Below are 25,511 nucleotides of genomic sequence, written 5' to 3'. Positions count from 1 at the left end.
TAAGGATAGGCCTGTATTCTACTTGTGTGACTGCACTGAGAGATTCTGTTAGCATGTGATGTTTGTACAGGGATCTATAGCTTGTTCTGTTTTTCCATTAGGAGATGTATTGGTTGTCTAGGGCATGTAGTATTAATTATAGTGCTATCTTCTCACAGGTAAATTTGCTGTGTGAGTCTTGAGTGTTACTGCTGTTATAATACGATGGTTTGCTTCAAAGGTCATGAATGCATTTTTGTCAGGGTTTTGTGGTGCATCCCAATGTGCCTAGTAGAAGAGTTTGTTTTGTTGCCAATGAAATCTAGACCCTAATTTATTTAATATAATAAAAAAATGACATGATTCAATAGAAGAGGAAAAGGCTTGACATTATGGTTTAAAGGTACACGCTCCTTTTTCAATCCCTACTACTTAACAAGAAAGGGATCATTTTAATATTAGAATATGTTGGGGATGGGTTGTGGATTTTATAATTGTTGTGCACTGCTTAGAGAATGAATAAATGAACAGATAAATATATTTATTAATTGCTTTGTATTCCACTTTTCAGGTGCTTCAAAGCAGGTTATATTTAGATAGTATAGATATTTCCCTGTCCCTAGAGAGCTCACAATCTAGGTTTGGACCTGAGGCAATGGAGGGAGAAGAGGAGTGTAGAGATTAAGGGTCACATACATACAGACGTACGGGTCACACTTTTAGGTCAGGATCACACTTATGTCTTCTTATAATTGTAAATAATAGTGTTAAATTCTAAGCTCATGTTGCGTATAGGGTGGGGGTGCACTTTTTTACTTGGGCCAAATTGCCTGGCTATGGCTCTGTTTCTGAGAATTTTCAGTTTCCTACCTAAGAGCCTAAATTTAGCTTCCAGAACCTCCCTCCTTCTCCTTCCTATGCCTTTGGTACCCAGATATACAATGACAGTTGGCTCCTCCCCAGCACTCTCTAAAATCTTATCTAGATGGCATATGAAATCCACTATCTTCGCACCAGGTAGGCCAAGTAACCAAGCGATCCTCTTGCCCATCAGCCACCCAGCTATCTACATTTCTAATGACCAAATCACCCACTGTAACAGGATGTGTCTCCTGGGTACCCGGCCCTGGAGACACATCCTCAGTGCGAGAGGATAGGGCATCTCCTGGAGGGCAGGGCATAGCTACAGGATTAGTTCCTGCCACATTAAGGTGATGGTCTCCTGATAGGTGACCTTGCTTTTCCAAAGCAGAATATGAGCTGCTTGACTGAAGTTGGGCCCACTCTATTATACCTCTGAAGGTCTTCTCTATATACCTCTCTGTTTGCCTCAACTCCTCCAGGTCTGCTACTCTGTCTTCCAGAGACTGGACTCATTCTCTGAGAGCCAGGAGCTATTTGCACCGGGTGAGGAGATGGGTATACCAAAGTTTTATATATACAATATGGTAGCATCACTGAAATTTATGGGTGAATGGTTACTGGATAAGTAAGCAGTGTGGTACAGGTCAGGATTGGATTTGGTAAGGTAAATGGCATCTTCCCTTAACATAAGATTTTTGTTGCATGCAAAGAGAGAGGAGATCTCTCTTTAAATCTGGCCAAATGTTTAACAGTGAGTGTTGCAAGAAGGGTGCGGAGATACAGCAGAGATTTGCTATCTCTAACAAATAAGCCATCTGGATTCCTGTCATTGGTTGGGGGATCCAAGATTGCTCCATTCACTCTCTGTCCTATCTTTGAATGTAAATAGGATAGGAGTTAATAGTGCAAGGCTTGGTAACGACTTAGATTTCGCAATGTCAACTTTTAATATTGTGAGAAGCTAGGTTTTCAGAGAAGAATTATTTGCATGACTTCACTTAAGATGTTATATAACAACTACATTTACTCAAAATATAAATACATACAAATCCATAGCATTTGATTCTTTTGTTACAATGGTTAGGAAAGGGAAAGCATCAGCCTCTCAGTTGTACAAATGTATTAATAACTAGAAATCTTTTTAAATATTTCTAATGCTAGCTGACACATGGCAAAAGTGTCTAGGTATTTCTTTAGAAGATAATAGCATTTAAATATGCAGATAATGTAATTCTTCTTATTGTTCACAGAATAGAGATTTTCTCCAGGAAAGGCCTTTGAAACTCAGTGTCCAAAATGTAATAACCAGACCTATACACACTTTCTGGGAGCGTTACAAGATCCAAAGATTCTAGGTGAGTGTTGTGCATTTCCTGGGCGCTGTAACAAAAAAAAAGAGAATATCAATCTCAGTTGCCTTTTGTCTCCTAAGACATTTGGAAAAGTCAATATTTATAGACAAATATCACAAGTTGTTAGTATCAAAAGTTTTTCTGGTAGCAAAGAAAAATGTACAGTGGGATCTTGGCCAAACTGTGTACCACCAGGTTTTGTAAATGGAGAACAAGGCTATTTGAATTCATAACTATGGAATTTAGAACTGCTTCTTCAGACACGGGTGCAAAAAGGATGGTGGTCTTTAAAATATAGGTGCTGATGAAAAATGGATTACCAGAGAATTTTAGGGAAATTCTTGATTGTCAAAAATGGAGTGTTAAGTTTGACATATTTCACTAGCTTTATGAAGTGGTTAATTTTATAAAGTCAGCGAGTTAAGGAAAGATATATAGATGGACCCAGGGGATTATGTTACTGTTTGTTCCTTCTAATGTCTTTGATTTGTCAGTAGAGGATAATGGGGAAAGATGTTGACAATGGCTATGATTGTATGGTGGGAAAATGTTGAATATTTTGACAGCAATGAAAGTGCTGAATATTAAACATCACTTAAAATTATGTCTATTTCAACTACAAGTGGCAGATAATTGTGGTGTGTCAGTTATCAAGAAATTAACAGATTTTATTCCTCTATAATCTTTTTTTGGCTTTTAAGAAAAGCCACTCTGATTGTCGCATAATTATCCTGCATTGTTTAAATGTCCTTATGAAGAAAAACAAATCAGTTTATTAAACATTTTCACCCACTGAAGCATAGGATTGGAAAGGGTATCAGAATGATTGAACAGCTTCCTGCAGTAACAGAAGAAGTTTAGACTACTTGGAAGGTCTTAAATCACCTCCTCCGTCTCCAGGTTGGCAACTCAAGTACTGACATAGCAAAATGGTGAAACTCTGCCAGATCTGAGGCCTATGGACTGCAAGGAATGTGGAGTAGAGAAGAAGCATTTTGGGACATCCTAAAAAAAAGATGATAGGGCATCCATTTTTACTGGAGTGGTTTATAGGCCTCTGGCTCGAACGAAAGAATTAGACAGAGATCTGGTTGAAGACATCCAAAAGTTGGAAAAGAAGGGAGAAGTGTTGATTGTAGGAGATTTTAATCTGCCGGTCATAGACTGGAGAATCCCTTTTGCAGAATCTACCAGAAGTAGAGAGATAGTGGATGCACTGCAAGGGGCTCTGTTCAAACAAATGGTAATGGAACCCACAAGGGAGGGAGTTATACTCGACTTATTGCTGACTAACGGGGATAATGTCTCTAATGTCCGAATGGGTGCCTACCTTCAGCACCAGTGTTCATCAAATGGTATGGTTTGATATCGCAAATAGGATACAGAGAAGTCACACGAAGACCCAAGTTTTGAACTTTGTCAAAATGAGGACGCACCTGGAGGTAGAAATAGAAGACTGGGAGAACATGGGAGAGGTGGAACATCAGTGGGCCAAACTACAAGGAGCAATTACAAAGGCAACAAATCTATATGTTAGAAAAGTAAACTAAAGCATGAGAAATAAGAAACCTATCTGGTTCTCAAAGGAGGTGACTGAGAAAATAAAAGCAAAAAAGGACAGTGTTCAAGAAATATAAAGGATCCCAAAAAGAGGAACATGTTGTGACACCGCCATGGGACAGCGCTGAAGCTTGTACATCCCCAGTGTTGACCAAAGGCCACCTCGATGAGGCTTGGTCAATACGAACTTGATACTGTCAGTCATCTAAAAATGAGGTGAACCAATCCAGAGTAGTGTCAGTCAAGCCCGTATTGCAAAGCCTCAATAACAAAATATGATCACTTGCCTGCTTTTGTGTAAGGCCCATGGATACTTTAGTACCTGTGTGCCTTGCAGCTCATATACAGGCAGCCAACCTATGCACATAAATGAGTTTGAAAACTGCTCTCTGTATAGCAGCCGATTTTATTAGAGTGCCACTAGATGGCACCAAAGAACAACCAGGCACAGCAGCGCAGGTTACAGCTCCTGATAACTCATATCCACAGTAAAGACTTGTGAAGTGAGTACACTAAAAAAACAAGCTGTTATTATTGAACAGACCAAATGTATCCAGCGCTATACAAGACATATACAGAAGTCCATATTCAAAAACATTTAGCCGGCTAACTCAGAAGTTAACCGGCTAAATGAATATATGGACAAATATCCAGACAAATTGTAGCCGCCTAATAAGTTAGGTGGCTAGAATTTAGATGGCTAAGGGGTGGATTTATCAAAATGCGGTAAGTACCGCATGCGATAGCAAAAGGGGTATGTTTTATGCTAATATAGCATTTATTGCAATTTGCACTAATTACCTGAGCTAAGTTAGTGCAATAAGTGCCAGACCTGTTGTATTTAGAGAGAGAGAGAGAGAGAGAGAGAGAGAGAGCACCTGGCCACAATATCATGGCCCATAGGTAGGCATTTGTATCCCTATGGTAGGCCCACCTAGTAACTCGAAGAGGGGTTTAGGTAAGAGTGTAGGGGGTTAGGGGCCACTTTGACATTCTACGTGACACCTACGAACAGAACAGTGGTCTCTTGTCAAGATTTGCTGGCCTTCGGAGTGAGGAAACTCACTCCAAGATGAGATTTGGGCAAGGTTCTCTCAACCTAGTTGGGCAAGGTTCTCTCAACCTAGCTTGATGTTCCATCACTCCATCACTCCGAAGGCCAGCAAATCTTCACAAGAGACCACTGTTCTGTTCGTAGGTGTCCCCTTTCCAGTTCATTTATAAATGTATTAAAAAGCATTGGTCCAAGTACAGATCCCTGAGGCACTCCACCGTTTACCCTTCTCTATTGAGAAAATGGACCATTTGGTCCTATTCTCTGCTTTCTATCATTTAACCAGTTTGTAGTCCACCATAGGACATTGCCTCCTACAAGACAGATCTGGATAAACAAAGCTTTTATTTGGCATGCACCTCCCCCAGTTAATACAGTTTCAGAATTATTGAGAAATCTGAAACAAGATCCCAAGCACTGCAGTTGGAACTTTCCTGCAAGCTTGAATTGCAGAGGCCACTTTGGGATCTGTGTATATGTGTTAAGGAACCTTAAGCTTTCCTAGGCCCGTGAATACATGCGGATATGTCCCAATCAAGTCTTCTGTTGTTTTTTCATGCTTTTGTCTCTGCGACACTGAGTCTGTGTACGCTCTGTACAAGGTTCAGGCAGACACACACTCGCTTTCAAAGAACAGATGATACATTGTTCTCTGTCACAACAAACTACACTTTCTGTTTTTTTGGAGTTTTTTTGTCTTTTACTGAGCTGTCTAGGGTGATTGTTCCTTCCGGGCGCATCCTCATTCCTCCTAAAGCTACAGTGAAGTCGTTACGTTTGCGGGCTTCATTCATTTTGCCCTCAGTTCAGAGTTGCTTGACATTGCTTCAAGGCAAGATGTTAACCTCCACCCTCTTATCTTGCTTGAAAGGTAGGGATGTGTTGTTCGCAGTCATGTATGCATACCAGGCTGCTTCTTCCTCCCCCCACCCCCGTGCTGCTCTGTCGGTAGAAGGATCCACTTCCAACAAACGAGGAGTCCGCTCTGGTGTCCTCTGGGCTCTCTCACGTTTCTGCTGCCATGAATAAAGGCTTTGGCAAAGTGGCTTTTTTTTTTATGCTTGTGGCATCCTGTGCCACCTGCAGGACACATTTAGGTTGCGTGGGAGCTTCCACATTTGTGACATAAATTCTCACAGGCTGCCGCCGCGGTGTTCAGGTAGGACCGTGGCTTTATTTGAACTTATTTTGGCTCTCTGAGCAGCCTTGACTTATTTCTGCCACTTGCTTCGAGATAAGCTGCTCAAATATTATTTCGCTTGTGCCCTTGAGGCTTTGGCTGCCCTGCGGATGTCTATTGTCTTTCTCCCAGGTGAGAGCTGTTTCCCTCAGGAGCCTCTCCTTGAGTCTTTGCTCTCCTGTACTGATATTGTCCTCTTTTGTTTCTCCGAACTCATAGCTACAAACTTGAAGCCGTATCTCGGTCACGTGCTGACCAACCCTGGCATAAACATCTCAGGGCGAGTCCTGAATCGATGTCTTTCACGTGTTGCATTTTTTTCTTTGGGATACAGTAGTCTGCAAAGAGCTTCAGCACAGATGCTAGTGTTACTCTACCTGCCTGGCAACTTGTGCAGGAGAATATTGTGCTGCACCTGGGCCACTGTCCTCAGTGCATCTAGTGCAGCAGCCAACTGCATTGGCTTATCCTGTGCGTCCAGCTCAGCTGCACCTCAGATTTAAACCACCTCAGAGTGGAGTCCTTTCTGCTTTGGTGTCCCTGGTGGGGGGGAATCCTTTTTATGGGGGTAAGCTCTCGCTTGTGGCCCAGCAATGTTATGATGCTCCCAACGTGTGTATACCGTAGGTGCTTCTCATGAGGTGAGAGGCTGTAATAAAGTATAAAGGACCAGGCTCTGTGTGTTAAATAAAGGTTTACTGATTAGTAATCATCAATTAAAGTCCATTGTCCAGAAATGTGAATTTACATCTGACTGATGGTACATGACTGATTTCCCTTTGTAGGTATGCATCCTTTATTCAAACCCCTGGGTAGAACCTATGTTGATATTTAATGCGCAAACTCTCCCAGCAGCTATCCTAGAATCCTAGGGGAGGGGTCCCCAACTTTACTGCAAAAATCCTACCTTACATCTTTTTCCTCGGATACCCAGCCCATCCTGCTCACTTGATGTTTGGAGATCCAGTTGGGTCTCCCAATCTTGTTCTTCCATCCATTGTTTATTGTTATTCCTGGGAGGAACTTCTCTTAGAGAAAAGTCAGTGAGATCAAGCTAATTAAGGAGTGGGCTGGGAGGGAACCTACCTCTATCTAACCTTCCTACCTTTTCCCCTTTCCTCCCTTTCCTCCCTGACCCCTACCTACTAACCTATTTTTTAAAATTTTATAACTTAACTGCTCCTTTGGAGCAGAAGTAAGTTATGCAAGCAGGCCGACTACCAGTATGAGCTTCCCCAGGACAGGGCCTAATGGCTGCTCTCCTGGCCGGCCCCCACCCCTCTCTACCCAGACCATGTCCCTCATCCCGCCCCTTTTTATGGGAAATATGCGCACGGCCAGGCCCTTTCAAAAATGCACTTGGTGCATGCAGGGCCTGGCCACACGCAGATCCCCGGGATTTTGTGCACGCTGGGCTTCAAAACTTTGGGCGTTGGGCGTTGAGGGTTTAGAGTGTGCTCATAGGTCTTTGGTCCTCTAGTGAGAGTCCTTTCACCCCAAAAAGGAATCAAGCTTAAAAATCTATTTCTCTGTAAATTAGTAGGAGAAGGACCCTCTGGCAGGGAGTGCATGATGAGTTATCACTTCTAACTGAAACTCCTTTCAGGTGAAGCTGGGAAGCTTCACAGAGTGTAACGCTTACACGTCCTTACACTTCAACTGCTTCCTTAAACTGAACCCAAAGTGTCTTAAAATGGCTCGGCTAAATAGTATTCAGGCATCCAATCCAGATCCTCCAGGTGGGAGGAGCTGGGGGTATAGATGGCTTCTGAGTGTTCTAATACGGACACAGTGACATCTGGTGGCTGGACCGGGGTGGGGTCTGCCACAATATATACTTGTGATCTTTCAACAAGCATTTTTTAAACAATAACTCAAGAAAGAGGCTTTTTCTAACAACATAAGATATGTCATACTGGGTCAGACAAGTTCAACACATTCAAACCTTTTTTCTTTTAGATTAGAAATACCACGAAACACTATTAACAATTATATTCTTTTTTTCTCATAGGACATTAGGTTGAAACAAACTATAACCAGATAAGTATTCTCATTATATTCCTCTGTACTTTAATATGACTGTGTTTTTGTTCACTTTTTGTGTTTTAAGAAGTTGATTCTTTGTGTTGTATTCTCTTTTACAGACACTTCTGGTACAGACTCCCTTGAGGTAAGTATCCTTTATTTTCTTTGTGTTTATTTTCCTCTCCCATCCTCTTTTTGTGTTGCTTTACTATTTAGTTTGTTTATTTATTTATTTATTTATTTGTAGATTCTTTTATACCGCGGTACGTATAGTTATACATCACCTCGGTTTACAGTTAAACAATAATTTAGCAACAGGCTTTACATATAACAGTTTAAACAGTAAAACATTTAACAGCAACAGGCTTTACAAAACATTGTTAATTTTAGCCAAACCTAGTGTGTGCTTCTTTAATGTAGTTGTGCACACTTAGCTCTGGTGCAATGCCTTTTGTGAAAAGCTCTGGTGCAATGCCTCCAGTTGCTGCAGGCATCTTGGGCGATGGTTCCAGTTGCAGCAGCATCCTGGATGATGGTTTCGGTTGCAGCAAGCATCCTTAGGATTCCAGATGCAATGGGTGTCAGTCCTTCCTCCATGTCCTCTCCTCTGGGGTTACCTACTCCCTAATTTTAATAAATCAATAATAAAAACTGACTCTTCTGCAAGCTAAGAGTTCCCTAGTGTGGTATCTGTTGGCTTATTTAATTGATTTTGTAACTATGAAAAATGAAAGGATAATCAACATTTCCCTGTTTTAACCTTTTAGTTAGGGGAACAATCTCTGTACATTCTCTCTCTTTAACACCCCACACTTCTCTCTATTAAGGATAGGTATAATATTACATATTCTTCGCCAATCTGCTTACAATTAACTACCTTGTCCCCGTACCTTAAAGCAGGGAAACAGAGCAACTTTAGGATAAAATGTCACTTGTACACCACTCAAAATTTCACTGCTCCACACCCAATTACTCTAATTTCCCTGTGGATGTTCCCCTTAAGTCATGGTTGGCCCCTCCAAGCTTTGCCTGGAGTCTGGCAAAGCTGGTAAACAGCGCTTCTGACCTTTTCCAACACCACCCGTCTTCTCCCTCAAAGTTTTCCATGTGAAATATTTTCCACAGAGCATATCCTTACTCTGATGACATAACCAGGAAAATAGTATCTTTTTGAAGTTCTTGCCTACTTTACCCCTGCACTAGGGATGTGCAGAGCAAAATTTTATGTTCATATTTTTTATGTCCGAAAGGGGGTCCCACTTGCGGCCAATATGGACATAAAAAAAATCCAATGAGTTGGGTATATGTACATATGTGCAAAAAAAAAATTTAAACCCCCTCACCCTCCTTAATCCCCCCCCCAGACTTACCACAACTCCCTGGTGATCGAGTGAGGAGTGAGGACGTCATTTCTGCAATCCTTGGCGAGAAGCATGTGACGTCGGTGGCACGTCGAGTGACGCGGCGTCACGTGATTCCCGGCTCGTTCGCGCCAGACGGCTCGTTCGGCCCAAAAAGAACTTTTGGCCAGCTTGGGGGGGCCTCCTGACCCCCCCAAGCTGGCCAAAAGTTCTTTTTGGGCCGAACGAGCCGTCCGGCGCAAACGAGCCGGGAATCACGTGGCGCCGCGTCACTCAGACGCGACGTCACGTGATTCCCGGCAAGTTCGCGCCGGACGGCTCGTTCGGCCCAAAAAGAACTTTTGGCCAGCTTGGGGGGGCCTCCTGACCCCCTCAAGCTGGCCAAAAGTTCTTTTGGGCCGAACGAGCCGTCCGGCGCGAACAAGCCGGGAATCACGTGACGCCGACGTCACGTGATTCCCGGCAAGTTCGCGCCGGACGGCTCGTTCGGCCCAAAAAGAACTTTTGGCCAGCTTGGGGGGGCCTCCTGACCCCCTCAAGCTGGCCAAAAGTTCTTTTTGGGCCAAACGAGCCGTCCGGCGCGAACTTGCCGGGAATCACGTGACGCCGGCGTCACTCGACGTGCCGCCGACGTCACATGCTTCTCGGGGGGGGGGGATTAAGGAGGGTGAGGGGGTTTATATTTTTATTTTGGCTCAACAATCGCGATTTCCCACATATCGAACATATCTATGTTCGATATGTGGGAAATCCGATCGTTTATGTCGAATCAATTTTTTAAGTAAAAAAAAAATATGAGTTGCGTTTTACTAATGCGGTCAATCCGAATGCACACCCCTACCCTGCACCTCCCAACCTTCTCCATACCATGGCAGGGTGCCAATTGCTTCTATATAGACTCAAAACCTTGCTGTTCGACCAAGCCTTCTCAGAATTCAGATGACCCTTTCAGTTTATTATGCTGTTCTCTAATAGACCTCGCTTTTTCAGACTATCAAACTAGTTAGCCACCCTGTACCTGGACCCAGTGTCATCTTCTTAGGCACCGGGCTCTATACCTAAGTTAGTTTCCGGCCCTCCGGAAAAGATCATTTATTTATCAGCTCTGTTAAACCCAGTTTCATTGATCCAAGTTTGTTCATCCTTTTGTTTAATGTAACACATTCTTACATGCTCACAAGTCATCATTCTTATTATGCTCACAAGTCATCATGAGGTCGGCTCCTTGCCTCCCTCCTATATTCCATTGTACATAGTAATTTATCTTTGTTCTCCCTCTCTTTTTTTCCTTCTCCCAGTTAAGGCATCCTTGTTATAATGTAACTTTATGCTCCTTTAAATTGTATCATGTTGACTGGTTGGTTACAGTTACTGCTTAGTTCGATGTAAACCGAGTTGATTTGATTTGTATCAAGAAAGTCGGTATATAAAAGCCTTAAATAAATAAATAAATAAATGCTTGTTATCATTCTAATGTAAACCGAAGTGATATGTAACTTGTTACATGAATATCGGTATATAAAAGTGCTAAATAAATTAATAAATAATAAATATATAATTTATACACTTTTTAATGTAGCTCTACTATCCATAAAAGACCCAGGGGGTTGATCACTTTACTCCCTGTGTCCTTCCACAGGAAATTGTATTTCTATTAGCCACAAGGATAATCCTTGTGCTGCTGTGGTTGCTATAGTAGCCTTCAGTTTCAGTGAGCCACCCTCAGTTCCATATCTGAAGCAGGTAGTAAAACCTGGGGTGGAATCTTGTGCGCATTAAAGCTCTAGTATAGGGGCTTTTCTTGGCCAAATAAATATGCTCAACCACGTTTGTACATGTGATGGGGCTTGTACAGGGTAACCCATCACTAAACTATTCCATTTATTTAATTTGAATTATTTTTCCCCATGGGTGACAAGGACAACTTCCGGGTTTTTCTTAGAACTCTCATAAGTGCAGCACCATCTTTTGCAGGGCTTCTTGCTGCTAGGCATGTCCCCTTCATACCACAGTGCACTGCACCTTTATTTTTAATTTTGGGGGGTTTTTCCCTTTTATTTTAGACCTTTTCTTTATTTTTTCCTTTTTCTCTTTAATTTTGGACCTTCTCCTGTGGTGCCACCACAGCCTAGTCCCCTTCCAGGTCCCAGCACTGATGATGTCACCCTCTAGTGGTGGGAGCTTGCTCAGGGCTCCCCAACTCTTCCTGCCGCTTCCCCACTGCTTTCTGACCTACAGAGCTACTGTGACTGGCAGGGGCAGGCAACCCTCTTCACTACCGCTGCATGGGTGAGCAGCGGCCCGATTGTTCCACCCCCCACCAAGGCACCGAGGGCCATGGGATGTGGAGGACAGTCTCCCGCATTAGCTTGCCCCTCTATTTTTGCTGCAAGAGGCAGGGAAAATCCCTCCCACAGCAGCTGGTGGCTGCCTCTCTCAAGCAGGCTAAATGTTGCTCTTCTCCTCGATTCAGCCACAGGCCCCTTTTAAACCCGTGGCCGAGGCTAAAGGGAAAAACAAAAAAAAAAATGACAGACTCTCTCCCTAATCCTGCCTGGAGTACTGGGCTCTGACAGCCCTTTCTCCAGCCAGCAAGTAAAAAAAAACTTCTATTTTTTTCCTTTGACCTGTCCAGACAGTAAATCTGGAAACGGTCCACCGCCACCGATTTTCACAGGTGTTTCCTATTAGAACTTATGCTGCAGGGGATTTCAATGCCTCCGTGCTGCCCTACTGCTTGGCAGCACCTGGGATTTATTTGAAAGGGTTGAGCACAGTCCTGACGCTCATGTTATGCTTTTGTTATCAGCCTTTCTGGAGACTGATTTCTTCTGTGGGTTGTTTTTTTTTTCAAGTGATCCTAGTATCGGACTCTGTACCAGAATGAGGAAAGGGCCACGGGCCAGTCAAAACAAGAGGACTTTATTACAGTGACTGGAACCTCAGCTAAATACATTTGAATAACAACAAAACAAAATGGACACTCCACTAGGGGAGAAGTCTCAAGAACAACCAGAGATACTCAGTCCTCCAAGTGTCTACTGTTAAAGTGACTGTATACTACAGAGTCATGATAGGTCACATTGCATGCACAGACATAACACCATCCTACTGGATTCACTTCAACCACTGACAAGAACTATCCTTACAACGTTGTTTATAACTTGATTTTTCCATAGGTAGGACTGTGTTTTTACTGGGATCCGTGTATTCGAGATGTACTGATTTAAAATGACATGAAAACCTCAACAGTATATTTAGTGATAATGTTTTGTGTCATTTCCCATTTGAAAAGACACAAAAACAAATGAAATATTGTTTATGACATTTGTGCATTTAAGCATTTTAGCAAATATTACTTGCAAAATATAGTAAAGTGCACAAGTTGTAAAAATACAATGCACACTAAAAAATTTAGTAAAATATGTGTGCTATAAAAATACAGCACATGCTAAAATATATATATATATATGGGGGAATGAAATGATACACACACACCATAAAACCAAAATGAAACAATGCAATGATACAAAATGAATTTTTTTTCCACGCACATCCCTAGCCTGTATGGCAAAACCATATTCAGCAGAGAGTACTTCCCGTTAAAGAGCAAGGCGGAAGTGGTGGGAAACGGACTGTCCCTCTCTGTGGCTGCACTGTCAGCAATACAAAAACACATCTCATCCTGAGATGAGCCATAGCCAGTGTGTTATTAACTAGAATTGTGGTCACCCCTCTGGTAATGATTTTAATCTATTCTGACTAAGACCATTGTCCCAGTAAACAGTAGAATTTCCTGAAGAGACTGCAAATCAGCATCCTTGTCTGAAATGCAGGCCCTTATTCTGCCTGTAAGCATGAAGACAGTCTGTCATTATGTGCTGGGAGATTTACGTTACACACTGTCTGCTGTACAGCAAATCTTCAAGGCAATGTAATTAGCTTCACAATAGTTATTATGAGCATGCTACAGCCATATGCTGTAGCAAGAAGAAAGCTGGAATTATTGTACTGCAGAAATGATAGTTAATATGACTTTTCAGAAAATGAATAAAGCGGGCAATTTTCAAAGAGGTCTAGCCAAGTAGCTAAGAGGTAGGTTTTTAGGTTTTCAGGTTGCCAGGGAGGGAAGGAGGAAGCTTTGAGGATATCACCTGGCTGCCGGAGAGAAGGAAGCAAGGGATTTGAAGGCGGGGAGGGAGGTGGTTTTTCTATATAGAGCCACCTCAATACATTTTCAGTATGCTGCTCAGTGGTTACGTTAAAGCTGTGTTGAAGTAGGTTCATTTTCGGCCATAATCTATCCACTTAGGTTGTGGCTGCAAATTTGCGTAAAGCAAAGCATCTTTTTTTTTTTTTTAATTTAGATTTATATTCCAATTTTCACACTTTTTTCAGTGCTTCAGAGTGGATTACATTCAGGTACTGTAGATATTTCCCTATCCCCAGAGGGCTTACAATCTAGGGGGGTCATTTTCTAACGGGATCGCACACAAAAAGGGACTTTTCACGTGCGATAGCTTACTAGGGGTGGAGTCAGGGCGGAGTCCGCACCAGAAGAGGAGGAGTCGGGGTGGTGTCGGGGCGGACTCCGCGAGCGATAAGGTAGGCCATGTTATCGCTGCCAGTAGCGCGCCCAATAGCGCTACCTTTCACAGTGGCACTATTGGGTGCAAAAGCCGGCAGCAATAACACCGCGGTGGTGCGATTGCTGCCGTCTTTTGCAGGACAGACCTCTGTTTTGCTCCTCGCTACCATGGCATTCACAAATCCCTGCGGTGTTAGAAAATCCAGCCCTAAGTTTGTACTAGTTGATCATCTTAGAAGTTGATTTTAAAAGCATTGCTCGCGCAGAAAAATGCCCACATACGTGCATATGTGGGCCACGCGCAAGCATTGTGGATTCTAGAAGCAGCGATTTATGCGCATGCCAAAAATAAGGGGGCAGGGCATGGGCGTTCTTAGGCGGGGCCAATTGTTATAGGCGTAACTCCGTATTTTAAAACCGGAGGCCGCAGCGCGCAGTGGCTTCTTATCAACGTAACTTTAGTGCTACTCCTGATGAGGAGCAAGTCTGCAGATCTCGCGTTTTAGGGCTTACAGGACAGGGTGAGGGGTCCGGGTCCAGTGGGGGGCATGCAGGATGAAGAACCAGAGGGGTCTGGAAGACTTTGATATTGACTGGGCAAACTGGTGGACTAATTGGAAAAACTGGGAATGCCCCTCGCTCGAACATGTTTTTAAATCCGCTAACATATGAGCGTTAAAGCCGGCAAAGTCCTATGGAAGATACGCAAAGTAGCTTTGCTCAAGGAACCTCTTAAAATCAGGAACATACTTACATGCAGTAGGCGTATTTTAAATCATTCCCCTCCCCCCCCCAGTACATGCATGATTTAAAATGCCAGCTTGTATCTGCTCGCGCAGCGATATGCGCGTGTGAGGGCGGACCCGCGCACACTTTAAAATTAGCCCGTTAGCCACTCAATGAGTCTTTGGAAAATTTTCCTCTAAGGAGCTACCTGGTTTGATTCCCTGGGGTGAAAATTGCTTAAAGCAGCTAAAAGTACATCTGGACTTTCACAACAGATGTACTTGGAGCTGGATTAAAAGGAGACATTCCGGGGGTGGTGAGCCATGTCTTTGGTTTGCGGGAGTAAATTACGTGCATAATATCATTGCATTTTAAAATTATATGCGCATAGTTTACCTTCAGTAACCCACCAACAGATATTTTATTATCTATGGGTTCGACTTATTATTTTCAACTGAATATTTTGTTTTTTTAACTTTTTCTTTTTAATTATGTTTATATGTTGTATATTTTGTTGTTTATTAGGTTGATGCTTTATGAATTGTGACCATATTAAATGTTGCGATGTATTATGAATTTTAACTACGCACATATTCATTTTTCTAATGTCGTGTGTTTTTACTTGATTATCAGCTCATGATAGTTTTTAAATTGTGATTGTGTATGAGCTTAGAAAATGTAAATGGCATTGATACTGTATATCTGTGAAAGGCCGTATATTAAATACATTAATCTAAACTAACCTAAAGTAGGTGCAGCCATTTGTACCCATGTAACTTGCTAGTAGGTAACTTAGTGAATTGTCGCAAAGCACTTGTCAACATAGAAATGCTCATTTAAGCAGATTGTGAGAATATAAGATGCAAGAAAAAGGAAGAAATAAAGTATTAAAGCAACGAAGGCTACATTTTCAAAATCTTAAGCACTACTTGGACTACTGAAGTCAGGACCTGGATGTGCACATGGGGTATTTTCAAAAAGCAGTTTTTCATGTGTGTAAATTCCTTCAGATGAAAGATGTAGAAAGGATGTAGACATCTTGAGGTAGATATTTAGACATTATCCAGTTAAGAATATTAGCCAGATAAGCATATTTGGCTGACTTAGCTAGGATATTCAGCGGCATGGCGGCACCACTGAATATTCCTGGCTATCTAAAATTTAACTGGATAAGTTTAACTGGTTAATAGCAGGTCTAACTTATCCGTCTGTCTTAGCAGGATAAATCTGAATATCACCACTTATGGCTAAGGTTGCCGGATAAGTAACCACTCCCTGGAACACCCCTGTCCCTCCCACCACATCTAAGTGGAGAGTGGGATAAATAGATATCCAGCTAAGTGGCAGCCGCTGAATGTGGCCAAGTATTCAAACTGCACCACTTAGCCGAATAAGTTCAAATGCATCTTGCTAAGTGGCGCTGAATATCGACCTGCTTTATGACAAGACGTTTATATAATCTAAGTCTGCACCACGCTTTTCCAAGAGTAAGTGGGAAGCATGTTTTGCTGACGTGATTTCTGATTTATTTTGTCTGGGCCGCTTAGATTACAAACTGCTAGCATTGAGAATGTTTCCTAGTGTTTATGTTCTGCCCGGAGGACCTGCATTTGTATTCTTAGAAATATCCTGTGCTGCCTAGTGGAGGACCTGCATTTGTATTCTTAGAAATATCCCCTGCTGCCTGGCGGAGGGACCTGCATTTGTATTCTTAGAAATATCCCCTGCTGCCTGGCGGAGGGACCTGCATTTGTATTCTTAGAAATATCCCGTGCTGCCTGGCGGAGGGACCTGCATTTGTATTCTTAGAAATATCCCGTGCTGCCTGGCGGAGGGACCTGCATTTGTATTCTTAGAAATATCCCGTGCTGCCTGGCGGAGGGACCTGCATTTGTATTCTTAGAAATATCCCGTGCTGCCTGGCGGAGGGACCTGCATTTGTATTCTTAGAAATATCCCGTGCTGCCTGGCGGAGGGACCTGCATTTGTATTCTTAGAAATATCCCGTGCTGCCTGGCGGAGGAACCTGCATTTGTATTCTTAGAAATATCCCCTGCTGCCTGGCAGAGGGGCCTGCATTTGTATTCTTAGAAATATCCCCTGCTGCCTGGCAGAGGGGCCTGCATTTGTATTCTTAGAAATATCCCGTGCTGCCTGGCGGAGGACCTGCATTTGTATTCTTAGAAATATCCCGTGCTGCCTGGCGGAGCACCTGCATTTGTTTCTGGGTTCAGGCTGGCCATCCAGAAACAGCATTCACAATCCCTGGGGGGGGAGGGGGTGTGTGGAGAGTAGGGGGGAGAAGTCTCAATAATCGCTCAGTGGTGACACCTACAGACAAGTCTTAGGATGCATGCATACCTGGTCCCTGAAGGAGCTGCAATCTGTAGCCCCTGGCAAGGAAAATCACCGCAATGGTTGTGCTAAGTGTGGGTGGGTGGGAGGGTGGATCATAAAAATAGGAGAAATAACCCAGATGATTGAGAAGGTTCATGGCACCATAGCCCAGTAGAGGCTGGTTCCGACAGAGCTGGGAGTCCCAAAGAGCAGTAGGAAACTGCTGGGCCAGTATCAATCAAAGGAGACTTGCTGTCAGTAGCTATCCAGTTGAATGGCTTCTCAGGTTAGAATTAGATTTGTGTTCCCAAGGAATTCAAATGTGGCAGTGCTTTAACTTTTTTTTTTTTTTAAACTACAGGTAATTTCTGTATTACCATTGATGTTACCACATGGATTAGGCAGTGAGCCATTTTCAATTTCTTTTTGCTGGGAAGCAGGTCTAAAGTTATCCAGCCTCTTGGGACCGGATAACATGCTGCAAAGTACTTAGCGCTGTCATAAAGATGCAAAAGTTAGCAAACAAAGGGGCCACTGGGCCAATCCCTTCCCTCCCCTCCCCCACAATATCTTATAAAGGCCCTGTCAGGCCATGCTCTTCTCACCCCCCAAAACCTGTTAATGGAACAGGGGCTCCCTGTCCTGGTTTTACCAATTTAAAGAGTAGTCCGCTCTCCTCCCACAAGGATGAGAAATGCTGCGGACCTCCCCCTTTCTCCGACCCTCACTATCCTTCCCAGTAACTTTTTATTTTTTTTCTTCTCGGGAGCAAGGGACCCTCTTCCCTGCTCCCGGCACCTCCAGCACTGCTCTGAGAGGCAGCGCTGGAAGTGTAAGATTTAATGTAAGAGTACTCTTCTAACGCTACCTCTCTTACAGGCCGATACAGTAAAAATCACGGGAGAGCGGGCGAGCGCCCGTTCTCCCGGCGCACGCACAGACCACTCTCCTGTGCACATGATTCAGTAAGTTAATTTATTTAAATTAGGGCCCGCGGTAAAAAGAGGCGCTAGGGATACTAGCGCGTCCTTAGCGCCTCTTTTTTGACAGGAGCGGCGGTTGTCAGCGAGTTTGACAGCCGACACTCAATTTTGCCGGCATCGGTTCTCAAACCCGCTGACAGCCACGGGTTCGGAAACCGGACGCCGGCAAAATTGAGCGTCTGGTTTTCAACCCGCGAGCCGCGGGCCCATTTAAATTTTTTTTTTAATTATTTTTAACTTTTTAAACTTTTGGGACCTCCGACTTAATATCGCCATGCTATTAAGTCGGAGGGTGCACAGAAAAGCAGTTTTTACTGCTTTTCTGTGCACTTTCCCGGTGCCGGCAGAAAGTAAAATGTGTGGCTTGGCTGTATCGCGTGGGAATGACTAATAGGTCTTGGAGGGGGGGGGGGGGTTGGACGCGCGTTTTCGATGCGCTATTACCCCTTACTTAGATTAAGTTTATACCTACAGCCATAAAACCAACAAAGCTCTGAGGCTGGCACAATTATAAGGCAGAGACAGAGGGTCAAGAGTGATGGGGGTCACTCCTGCCCACCAGCACTTCACAAGAGGTAAGAGAGTCGTGGGAGGTGGGAAAGGTGCCAGGAGTCACAGGGGCCATGAGGCGTATGTGTGTTGGGGGGGGGGGGTGTTTAAATGTCTTGGCATATAGTCCGCGTTGTTTGCTAATAGCACCCATTATTTGCTGAAATGAAAACCCCCCAACATTTTTGAGCTTCTCATAGGAATTAGTTTCATTTGAAACAAACCAAAAATGGCTATTTTCAGTTTGCATTTCAAATTTGTTTCAAATGAATGTATCTCCCTAGTATTCAGGGGGAGGGAATTTTATAAATTGGTCCGGGCTTGTGTTCCCACAGTCAGAACTGCTAAGCAGATTTTCAAAGGGAAACTCTCACAGACTTTTGTAAGAGACTTTTTGACCTGTCTGCGCCACGACAGCACTGATTTATTGCAATTTGTTTTTGGCTGTAGTCATGAGGCACCTGTAATGGGCCCATCCCTTCACTGACTACAGTGCCCTGCAGAGATAGCTCATCAGTTCAAAACAAAATCATTTTGGGGAGGGCTGCCTGAGATACTGTTTCTGAGCTCATCACATAGAAGGGGCTTGGCATGCAGAGCCAATGCAATGATAGGCTCCCTCAGTGAATCCGTCCCCTCCCCTCACACACCTGACTTTCAGGACCTTAGGACCCCCCCCCCCCCCAATCTGAAAAATTGAGAATGAAAAGAAAACCAACAACTCAGGGGTGGACCCAAAATTGCCCACCCATGGAACGAAAACAAGCCAAAGGTACCTCCCCTGGTAAATTCATACTGTACCTGAATGTAAACTGCTTTGAAATGCCAAAATGTTGAACATAAATCAATCAGATCAAGAATGTTCTTAGCTCCCAAGTCACCCAAGTCCTGGAGGGAGATTTTAGGCACTCCTGGTTTTGGCAAACCCCATCCTGACGCGGCGCTGATTTCAAGTGGCAGAAGTAGAGTGAAACTACAAATACCAGAATGCACGGAGATGCAAGTTCAAAAACCAGAACGGTTCAAAACTCCCTGCAGGAACTGGCCGTTCCCATTTCATTTTCACTTGCAGATCCAGGTCCTGCACAGCCCGGTGAGCCCTGACCTGTCAACTCCCCTTTCTGATTTTTACACGTTTGAAGCGGGCCTTGAAAAACCAGGACTGGCTCAGCTTGATGTCAGGTGCTTACCATGGAGTTGTTCCCTCTCGTGCTGGTGATTCTGTGCTATAAAAAAAGGCACAAACATTCTGCTTTCAGCACCTTTATATCACCTCATTATGTTCTTTCATATGCAGTGATTCACATCACAAATAACATCTGTTATTCATTATTATTATTATTCATTTGTATAGCACAAATCGGATGCTCATAGCACTGTACAGAGACACATAATGAACGGTCCCCACTCCTTGGAGCTTACAATTTATTCAAGACAGACAAACCAGCAAAAACATAGAAGAGTTTTTGAGTTAAGTAAACAAAGCCATGACAGAGGAGGTTTAAAGTAGGAAATAACTAAATCAGGTGGCTTGTAGGTGGCCTTAAATAGTAAGAAGCTTTAGTAAAGCTGTAAAGAACAGTATAGGTAATGGGTGAATCAACCGAAAAAATGTGTCCCAGAAGCAATCTATATAAGAAAAGCAGAAAATGGGGTAAATGGGTGAGGAGATGGAGAGATGAAAGCAAGTAACTAGAGTAAACCATATTTGAATTTGAAAGAGCTTTTTTAAACTACTATAAGCAATTTTCTCATAAAAGCTCATGGCGTACCATGTTTACAGGGCAGGCCGTTGCTCACATTTGATGGTGAAGTTGGTGATCACCCCCAAAATCTTTTGTAAATTGTTGGTTGACCCAAAGGGATTTTGCCCTGCTCAGATCAGAGTTTTTAAAAATTTTAGCTGGCATGGCAAACAGGCTATGGAAATCTGAATTCTAGCAGAGAGGAGAGGGGATCTGAGGTTCCAGAACACTGCGTGTCAGCTGCGTTTCATTGGCGAATGGTTCACAGATCAAAATGCATGCTGTGAAAGTGGACTACTGGAGAGCATGGTCGCCCCACGGAACCTAATGTACTTGATTCATGTTGGTGATACTATATCGCAAAGAGCAAGGAACAGAAGTGTTTTGTTGCCGCCTTATACGCTTGCTTGGAAATGGTTTCAGTCTTGACGAGGCTTCAAGGTAAATAGCTCTTTCTTACTGCCACCGACGAGAAATAAGGACTTTGCACCTGGACTGGACTATAGCAATCTGTTTCTTATTTGGATAGTCGTGCTTTAAAGCATGTTGCGGACTGTTATGAGGAGGAAAACTTTGTGATATGCTCTTTCACTGCACTACAATAGCTGTTTCAGGTTCTTAGTACACATTTTTTTGCTTCTTTGCAAATATGATACTATTCGACATCCTTGCAGTGGAATGAGGAGATGCCTTTCAATAGAGAATCAGTTTCACCAAGCCATCAGATACCCTCACTAGGGAACTCTTAGCTGCGGGATTATTATCGGTGCCAGGGAGATATGCTTTATTATTGGTTTGTTATAGCCAGGCAATAGATACCCCTTGGAGATGGACATGGATGGAGAAAGATCTGATGCCCGGACCCATCTTACAGAGATATTTGCCACAGAGCTTGGACCAAGACCCAGAGACCTCAGATATATGTGTACACACTCAGATCTGCGAAACCACACACTAGGTCTGGCCAGACTAGTAAAATGTATTGAGCTCAACAGGAAAACACCACAAAAAGACAGATAAGACTGAAAAGAACAACAAACACATACAGAGAAGAGAAGAAAAGAATACTTACCTCAAATGGACTCTCTGTACCAGAAGAGCCTAAAAGAGAAAACCTCACAAGACTCAATGTCTTAAGGTATAAATTTAAAGTCTGGATGCAGTCAGAGTAAAATAAAGAGAAACACAAAAAAATGAATACTTATCTGATTCACAGTTGGTTTCAGCTTATGGTTCTTGTTGCGTTTCCCGGCCGCAGAGGCCCAGGGCCGGCTCCACTCACCCCCGACACCCAGGTCCCAGACCTGGCCCTTCCTCCTTGGCAGCGATAGGCAGTCTCCTACTCGCTCGCGCTGGCGCTCCTGCCACGCTCCCAGGCTCCTCTGGCAGCGCCGCAGTCTCCTCCAGTCCTGGTCGGGCCTCCCCACTTGCATCGAGGGGAGACGCCGCCATCTCCTAGTTCCAGCCCGCCCACCTTAGGCGAGAGTGCGCGCACCTTTGCTGACTTTAAAGGGGCAGTGGCGGGAAAACTTCCTGCGGCCCGGGATGATGACAGCTCTCAGCCTTACTATAGAAGGCGGGCCCCACCATTCAGTCTTTGCCTTGGCAACAGGTCTCCACGCTTCCTGTCGTGTGCTTAGTTGCTGCTCATTCGTGTTCCTGCTCCAATACCTGTTCCTGTTCCAGCTTCCTGTTCCCACTACCCTTTGGACGGATTCCTTGGCTTTTGACCCTTGCTCGGACCTGACCTTGCCTTCAGCCGCCTGCCCTGACTCCAGCTTGAACCTGACCTTGTCTCCAGCCACCTGCCCTGACTCCAGCTTGAACCTGACCTTCTCTCCAGTCGCCTGCCCTGACTCCAGCTTGAACCTGACCTTGTCTCCAGCCGCCTGCCCTGACTCCAGCTTGAACCTGACCTTCTCTCCAGTCGCCTGCCCTGACTCCAGCTTGAACCTGACCTTGTCTCCAGCCACCTGCCCTGACTCCAGCTTGAACCTGACCTTCTCTCCAGTCGCCTGCCCTGACTCCAGCTTGAACCTGACCTTCTCTCCAGCCACCTGCCCTGACTTCAGCTTGAACCTGACCTTGTCTCCAGTCGCCTGCCCTGACTTCAGCTTGAACCTGACCTTGTCTCCAGCCGCCTGCCCTGACTCCAGCTTGAACCTGACCTTGTCTCCAGTCGCCTGCCCTGACTTCAGCTTGAACCTGACCTTGTCTCCAGCCGCCTGCCCTGACTCTAGCTTGAACCTGACCTTGTCTCCAGCCGCCTGCCCTGACTCCACCTCGAAGCTGATCTCGTCTCCGGTTGATTGCCTTAGGACTTGGCCTTTCTTAGGCACCTGCCTATTCACAAGCCCGGACTTAATTTTCTCACCTGCTTCTGTCTGTCCAGACTTCTGGAAACTGGCCTTGTCTTTGACTTTGCTCCTTTGGACCCTGCGTCTCCGCTGCTTCCTGGCACTCTGCCTTGGACACTCTCTCCGGGATCAACTACGCGGATGCCTGCCTAAGACCAGCTGGCCCCGTACCCAAGGGCTCAACCTGCAGAGAACGAGGGCTGGTATTGGCAAAGCTCCAGTCTGCTTCCGCTTCCCATTCAGCCCCGCCTCCCGACGGTGGGGACCCGCGGGGGTTTCTCCACGGGTAGTGCCAACTCCACCTCAGGCCAAGGGTGCACCTCCGCAACAGTTCTGCCAGGTTTAAAAAAAAGAATTGCGAATATTTTAAAGTAATTCAGTTTATCAAAGAAGTTTGAACTTGGTAAAATTTCAGAGTGTTTCCTAAGTTTATCTATAAAAGAAAAAAAATTGTCTTGCAGTGTTGTTTCACAGCTACTTGTTGAAAATCTTAAATATTTAGTGTATTGTCAATTGTCAGCTAACTCCTAATCTTTTCCTTTTAGAAAAATAAAATGTGTTAAACCCATTGCTTCAGGAATTATTTATTTCCGAGGTTCTCCGGTCCAACATTCTCACTCAGGATGTTTTTATAAATGTATCCCTGCTTCCCCTCCCTACCCCAGGGAGACTTTGCTGGGTGGGTTGTGGACTTCTTTTCAGCACAAAAGACTGTTGGGAAGAGGGCATCAAATATCCTGTGAGGTTCCAACTACAGACCTTGCACTACAGAAACATCTAACACCCCACCAATCCCGGCCACAACAGGGAGGCACTGTTTTATACTTCCCTCTCCCCCTACACCTCCCTGGCATTAACAACCTCCCATTCTGTAGCCCCTCTTGGCTTGTCCTCACTAATACAGGAGCTTCAGCAAAGTCTCAGGGCCAGCATTTCTCTCCTGGATCTCTCAATCGCATACAAAGGTAAGACTTCAGCCCTGGGTGCCTGGATTCCACCAGTGGGGAGGAGGAGCTAAGCCTCTGGGACCCACTGTGCAGTGCTGGAGATTCAGAATGACTGTTTGCCCAAATTCAAGCACCGTCTCACTCACAATTTGATAAGTACTCACAAAAAGGAAGGATCTTACTGAGTTGAGGCGACCAAAAAAAAAAAAAATAAACAACCCAGCCTGTAGTCCAGGAGTGGTGCTCAACAAAAATAGGTTTGCTTTAACTTAAAAAGCAAAATCCAGCCCAAGATGGAAAAATCATTAACATAAAAAGCAAAATCCCAACTCCAAGGGCTGCAGCTCCTCTGTCCATAATGCACCTCCTCTTAACTCTTCTGATCTGAATCAATATCTTTATCCAGCTAAATAAAATCTAGCTGGATAAAAAAAAAGAGGCATTCTGGAGCAGGTTTAAGTTATCTGGTTAACTTGGTCAATTTTTGTTTGTATCCGGTTAAGAGAGCCGAATAACCTGTCTGCTTGTTGGCTTACTGAATAATATACCCTGCAAAACGTCTCCAATACCAGACATGTTTTGAAGTAACTCAAAACCCTACAATAAGGACACTCAGAATCTATATAGCAAACCTGCCATATCAAAACAGCACTTATGGTTTTGCTAAGTCTTCAGCCACTCTTTGGAATCCTCCAGAAGCTGCCATGCTAGGCGATCGTTTGGTTTGCCTAGTGGTTACCTCAGCCTTGTTGGCATGGGAGAAAGGACTTGAACCAGTAATGCCCAGGATTACCACAATCCTTCTCCCCCATCTTTGAAACTGGAAGGAAGGAGGAATTGTATTTCACAGCAATGGTAGGATTAGTTATTTTTGCCTGAGTTTGTAAAGCTTAGAGGGATTTAGTTGCCATTGGCTCACTCTTGCAAACTCACCTGGGCACGAGGAACGTGCTGATTTTGTAAGACCCGTGTGTGCCTATGCTGCACCATGCAATTGAGGGCACTTTAGGTTTTAATCAGAAGCTGCATGTGTTGGCATAATTCTTTCATAAAATACCATTGCTGGGAGGCTGCTGGTGCTTAGGCAGCACAAACCCTCCAAGCATCAGGGGGAAAACAAAACAGCTGCGTGTCAGCACCCCAGGAGCTCAACCACTAACATCCTTTAATTAAAACTGGCTTTCTTTAATACAGTCATCACCATCTTACATGCCACTGCAATGCAGTACTTGTCAAATTTTTCAGATGTCATGCCCCTGTGGTATGGAGTGAAAAGGGTCAGGGTAGCCATTGGCACACTCACGTCACCACAGTGACAACTTCCATCATGGTCTGTAAAACTATCCACCCATCCCTAAGCGCTGACTCAGCCTGCACTAAGAAGCAAATAATGGAATTAAAAGCAACCACTAGCAGAAGAAACACTCCTTAGAGGACAAACAGATCACGGATCATAGCCCCGCTAATATGATCAGACAAAATCACACTGATTTGGGAGAGCGGAGCAATGAGGGGGGAGGGGGTGCATTAAGAGCTGTGGAGTTGTTTCGTCTACACAGCAAATATGACTCAGCATAGTCGGAATGATAAAGGATGCGATGCAGTAGAATTTATCTGGGTAATTAAATACCGTTCAAGAATTACTTTAGCAGGCATGACATCCAGTTGCTGAAACCAAGATTTATTTTCAAAAGGTTTATTATGACTTTTCAGGTCATAAACTATGAGGTCCACATTCAAAGGGGGTTTGTCTGGCTAAGGCTGCGACTTAGCAGGGCAAACCGTGCGTTTTCAGTTTCTTGTACCTTGTAGCAGATGTGTTTTTCAGCAGGGGTAAGTCATTACCCGGTTAAAACTTACCCTCATAAAAAAACGAGGCGGGGTTTAAATTTAGCCGGGTAATG

At 44.1% G+C, this 25,511-nt stretch overlaps 1 long non-coding RNA gene across 1 annotated transcript; it reads right to left on the bottom strand.

Moving 5' to 3' along the window:
• Positions 1-558: 558 nt before the first annotated feature.
• On the bottom strand, positions 559-22,092 carry LOC115091357. The gene is made up of 3 exons (XR_003856679.1): positions 21,376-22,092; positions 19,749-19,784; positions 559-2,223 (listed from the first exon to the last, which is right to left on the bottom strand). It is a non-coding gene; the product is annotated as an uncharacterized LOC115091357 (long non-coding RNA).
• Positions 22,093-25,511: the final 3,419 nt, after the last annotated feature.

Source organism: Rhinatrema bivittatum, chromosome 4 (assembly GCF_901001135.1).
Source record: "Rhinatrema bivittatum chromosome 4, aRhiBiv1.1, whole genome shotgun sequence".
Classification (NCBI taxonomy): domain Eukaryota; kingdom Metazoa; phylum Chordata; class Amphibia; order Gymnophiona; family Rhinatrematidae; genus Rhinatrema; species Rhinatrema bivittatum.
Note: the sequence above shows the minus strand (reverse complement) of the source record. Positions and strands in the feature narration are given on the sequence as shown.